Source organism: Crocuta crocuta, unplaced genomic scaffold, assembly GCF_008692635.1.
Source record: "Crocuta crocuta isolate KB4526 unplaced genomic scaffold, BGI_CrCroc_1.0 scaffold262, whole genome shotgun sequence".
Taxonomy (NCBI): domain Eukaryota; kingdom Metazoa; phylum Chordata; class Mammalia; order Carnivora; family Hyaenidae; genus Crocuta; species Crocuta crocuta.
Window position 1 is genome coordinate 2,756,108 of NW_027528869.1, and position 6,000 is coordinate 2,762,107.

General features: G+C 37.3%; 1 protein-coding gene across 1 annotated transcript in view; it reads right to left on the minus strand.

Moving 5' to 3' along the window:
* The window catches only part of LOC144225243 (cytochrome c oxidase subunit 1), a 61,969-nt gene that overhangs the window by 20,815 nt on the left and 35,154 nt on the right, over positions 1-6,000 (minus strand).

Consider the following 6,000-nt stretch of genomic DNA (forward strand, 5'->3'; position numbering starts at 1 on the left):
TTTGTCAAATAAAGATTCTAAATGTTGTGTTTTCTAATCCACTCTGTTGTTCTGTTGCTATTAAGCCATATCTTCTGCACCCTGAGTTTGCTCACTTGGTTTGTTGGACCCAAGCATAAGATCTTACACTTATCCTTGACTTTCATCTTATTTTCAGCCTATAGCTCCAGCCTATTAAAATCTTTTGGAATTCAGATTCTGTCACCCAACATATTCATTATCTTTTAAATCTAGGCAAGTTGAAGGAGGTGTGTTTAATTTGTAGCGTGGCCAGGGCTGCACAGCTGTTCTTCGAAAAATAGAGCATGATTAAACACCATGTGGAGGAGAGGTAATTACTTCTTTTGTCCCTGGAGAAGATAGTTTCAAAGTCTTGCAAAACTAAGATATTGAGGAAGCTCAAGGAATTAATCTTCTAAATATTTACTTTCATTCCATATTCATTTCAAACTTCATTCCATACAGAAACTAAGCTCTGGTTTATTTTGTTAAGAGAATTCCAATTTTCCTCCTAGACGTACTCAAGGTCAGCATGGAAATTAAATTTCCACCATCTTGAATTTATAGCTATTCCTCCCTGAAAGTTTCATTCCAATCACAATTTGCAAGGTGTTTCAAAATTAGTTTAAATGTTAACCCTGAAAAGCTCAAGTAATAATAGAAATATATGTGTAAAGTTTTAAACTATTTCAATTGAAAATATTTCGGAAAATAGGTTAAGCCTTCCCAATTTGGAATTAGGAAGTTCTGTGTGTATTAGTCTATAATAATGAGAATACTTAACTCAGATTTAGAAAAAAGATTTCATGTAATTTATTAATACCTGTGAACATGCATGTCATAATTTCATTTTTTTGGAATTAGAATTTATATTATAGGTGAAGCTACTTCTAGATTAAGAGGTCATTACTTTTGTTGCATTGGTTCCTAATTTACTAGACCTCACTCCTAGTTTCCAATTTATTTTTTAATAAATTCTTAAAACCTTATCCACTATATCATAGAAGAAAGGGCATCTGATAATAAGACACATTAATCTGAGAAAATACTTTGTAAATATCAGGTATTTCCTATTTGCCGTTCTCTCTCTAAAGGCCTGATATATTCAGAGTGCATCTAACATAAATACTTAGATAAAATATGTTTAGAAGCATTGAAGAATACTTGGGCTTTTAATAGTGGAATTGCATTGCATTTGTGAAATAAAATAAAAATAAATGTGACACTACTATTCAAAACCTGCCATTTAGCTTTGATGCATGACCAAGAATGATGCATATGGACGTGAGTCCCATTCCTTATTTATTGTCCAACCAGGGTTTCACTTCATTTTGCATGGTTTTCTCAATAGCTGCTGATATCTTTCACAGTTCCTGGTGGATCCAGAAGCCTCGGGGAGGTTCAGGGATGCTTCCAAATTTTGGAGAATCGGATTCAGTGGTAGTATGTGTTCCAGTAACAGTAACATACACAGACACGGAAAGGTCCCCATAAGTGAGGGCCCTGGGATAGTTTGTGCTTATAAGTTATGCCATTCCGGAAGAGCTTGCTATGAGAAGAGGGTTAATTATTCTCCGCATAAAAGTTTGATTTAATGTTGAACATTAGGGGCAATATTATATATTAGAACACAGCACAGCATCCACATGGTGACAAAACTTCAAGAATTTTGTTTTTTTTTTTAAATTTGCCAAACATCCACATAATTACTTTTTTTTAACTCATTCATTCATTTGCGCTCTTCCGAAACCAACTCTACTGCTGATAGTTGATCCATTCATTTGACACATCAGAATAACTTTTTTTTTTCCTATGGCAGATTCAAGATTCATTAATAGAACCTCTGTTAATGAACTTTGACCAAAAAGTCCCATTCTTTACTGTTCTGAGTTTCTGAAGCAAGTGATTCCCAAACTATTGAATGTTTTTCACAAGTTCTTTCATATTGCTTTATGCTTTTAACCTATATGTTATAAGTTAAAATATATGTATATGATGAAAAAGGTAACAAACTGTTTAAATCCTGTTGGCCAATAACCTGTTGATTTGGGGGGGGTGTTGTTTCTGCTACCTTGAACAGTACTTAGAGCAGAAAATTTTGCAATTTTTCTTTGTCATGAATATTCATTATGATTTTATATTATTTGTGTTCTTTGACAATGGATATAAAGTATATCATTATATGCTTGGAAATGTATCTTCTATGCTATCACCCAAAATCTTCCGTCATTAACCTCAGATCTCTCTTTCTTCATTTTTATATGTTTTGAGTAGCTACTGTTTGTCAGACAGGCAAGATTCTAGGTGCAGAGAAGACAATAAATAGTGAGCCACACTGATAAGTTCCTTCCTTGCTGAAACTCATATTTTGATGTAAATACGTAAGTAAATAAAATGCTTCCAGCTTGTGATTCATTTTACAAAGGATGTAAACATGATGCCCGTGATTTTAGAAAAGTGATGAGGGAGACCCCACTTTTGATGGGGTAGTCAGAAACAACCTCTTTGACTCTGTTGATTGTTAAATGGAGTCTTGAAAGATACAGAAAAATGAGCTGATCACTTGAAGAGCTGAAGAACACTTGAGGCACAGGAAATAGGAAGAACAAAGGCTCTGAATAAGGAAAATGTATGGGGAATTGCAGGGACTATTTAAAGGTCAGTGTGGTTAAAACAAAGGTGGGGGGGGCGGGGCATGGTACAGGTGAGGTTAGAAAATGGAAAGACAAACTGAACTAATAAGAGAGTCCTGCGATGATGCTGGGCACAGGATCAACATAAAAATTAACTCTGTTCCAATAAATCAACAAAAACAAATGAGAAAAACATGATCGACAGCAACCAAAACATCTTAATACCTGAGAATAAATCAAAGGCACTGAAAATTAATAAAACAATCATGAAGGGCTTGAAAGAATGCCTAAATCAATGGAAAATATTTCTATGCTCATCCATGGATGAGAATCAGTATTATAATAAGTGTTAATTACCCCCTCCTCTTTCTATGTATTAAAATACAATTTGCCTCTAGTAAATGTACTAGGGGCAACATCATCTTTCTTTCAGAAATAGTAGGTTGGAGCTTCTGGAAAATACATGCTGTTCTTGCACGTCACTTATAGCAAACTTGCTCTGGAAGACAGCTCAGTTTCAACTGAGGTTTTATATTACAGAATTTGAGCAAATCCTGGTTGCACCTGAAATTCAACTTTGAGTGTGCAAGACTATGCAATGCACATGATCATTTTATTTTTTATTTATTTTTTAAAAATTTTTACAAAATATTTTTATTTATTTCTGAGAGAGAGAGAGAAACAGCATGAGCAGGGGACGGTCAGAGAAGGTGGGAGACACAGAATCTGAAAAGGCTCCAGACTCTGAGCTGGCTGTCAGCACAGAGCCTGATGCGGGGCTCGAACCCACAGACTGCGGGATCGTGACCTGAGCTGAAGTCGGAGGCTTTACCAACTGAGCCACCCAGGTGCCCCAGCACATGATCATTTTAATCTCATTCCATAAAATGTATCAGGAAGGAGTGAGGAAATGAAAGTGAGGCAAAAATATCAAGGGGCTTTTAGGAGATTCATGTCAACTGAGCCTAAAATCCCAGGCAGATGTAACTAAAACTGAACAGAAGTTCTGGCAGCGATAAACTTTCCATGTTGGCCTGGGATTTGTACCTTCGCCGACGACTTCTGTTCACATTTTATCAGCAACATCAGTGACATGAACCAACCAGTAAGAGATGCAGTGAAGTGAGGCAGAAAGCATATTAGATCAACAGATGGGAAACCTGGATTTTTGCTCTGTCTCTGCTTTGGCTACCGTGACAACTTGGATAATTCGTTTAGCGCAGAGCTCCTTCCTTCCACTGATGCACCTTGGAAACTGGATTAGAGGCTGTCTAAGACCTCAAAGCCTAACTGAGCAGCGTTGACTGCCTGAAACAGGAAGGAAGCCAGGTTTCAGGCCTCGCCTGAAATGTGTGGAGACTTGGGGGAGTCGGTGGGGGGTAAGGACGGAGCTGAAAAATTATCCCCACCGACATCAGGTAAGGCGAACCCAAGAATGAACAGACCGTCTTCATTCTATGACTTCCATTTTCCTTTCAACAAAGTCAATCCACAGTGAACATCTGCTGGTCTGAAAATATTTTCTTAATGTTCATTTTTATTTCGTTTAAACCATCCAACATATTGAAATGAGTCAGTCAAGCAATTGTGTGCTGCGGAAGGCAGGTTGAGTGGAAGAACCCCTTGAGCACAGTCTGAAATAATCACCCACAGCCATCAGCTGTTGACAGTAGCAGTCAGAACCCATTGGCACGCAGTAATTAGAGATGGAGAGGCACAATTTCAACGAACATGTTCTATTATTAGTGTATTTCAGCGGCAGAGCAGCTAAGAGAACAAAGGCAATTGCTTATCTGCTTATAGTGAATTACTTGAGACAGCAGAACCTGTTTATACTCTGCACCAGGCTGGTGTTCCCACCACACGCACTGCACAAAACTGCTGTCACCAAGGTGACAGCCACCCCCACGGTGACCGAGAGCTATAAACAGTGGAATGAAGACAACAAGAAAGCTTGAAAACAGTACTCATCCACAGCCTTGGCCGTGACTCTCTAACCCAACCGCACACCCTATCTGCCTAACATCATACAGAAAAGAGAAAAGACGTGCGAAAGGAAAGGATGATTTAAAAAAAATAATCACCGGAAAGAAATTTTTTAAAATAACAGTTTGAGCAACTAATACATTTAAGATTTAAACATGAATTATCCCATCTCATCCTCATAGAAGAATGAACAGACATAGAGATTTTTAAGTGTGTGCTCAGGGTTACAAGGATGATAGCTTAGTGAACATTCTGGTCACGGTACCATTGAGCTATGAAAGGCAGATAAAGAGAACAATGTCCTAAGGAATTAAGTGTTGCTTCATTTCTAGTCAGTACTGTCTCATACACATAAACATTTAGAGAAAAATGAACTGCAGAGCCCAGGGATAGACATCTTTCCATTTATGGGCATTGCTACCTATTGTCGAAAACAAAAACCATCAAATAGAAAACATGTTTTTCCACATTGTGAATAGAGCACCTAGGAAAAACATTTCAAAAAAAACCCTATTTATTAAATGTTTATTTTTTATTGAGAGACAGAGAGAGACAGAGCAAGAAGAGAGAGAAGAAGACACAGAATTCGAAGCAGACTCCAGGCTCTGAGCTGTCAGCACAGAGCTCGACGTGGGGCTTGAACTCACAAACCGCGTGATCATGACCCGACCCAAAGTGAGACGCTTAACCAACTGAGTCACCCAATCGCCCCCTAGGATAAACATTTACATTGGGAGTAAGTTCTTTGCATAGAATGGAGAGGAAAATTGGGAAAAAATAATTTAATTCTTAAAGGTATCTTTAGAAAATTGTATATATATGGAGCATTTCTTTCTCCAAGACCAAGTCACATGCATGAGATACTATTTGGCATAAAGTTGGTTGCTGTGTGCCATGATTTCTCTATACATGTTACACGGACTGTATTTAAACTTCCTTCGGCTGATTAAAATTCTGAATTTTTGCTTTATTGTAGTCGTCGTTAACATCTATAAAATTTTGACGCCAAAAAAACCAAAGGTTACTTATTAATTCAATGAGTCTCTGAGCAACATTTTCGCCTATAACAGCATCAGGCAAGGCTCCAGTCACAACTTACGCCTGTCATTTTCTGTAATTAAAAGTACACAGTCATATTTATGCATTCTGCCTCCTAGCAGCTGCAGTTAGATTAACTGTGAACAAAGAAAACATTTTGACACAGTTAATTATATGGTAGTTCTCCTTTGCTAGCAAATACCAGCTACCTCCTCAAATGAATAAAAGCACTTTTTTGTTATTTTTTATATAATAACATAAATAACCATGGAAAACTTCAGTTTATACTTACAAGGAGGTATTTTTTTTTTTTATTTGAGGGGAAGAGAGAAAGCACACACAC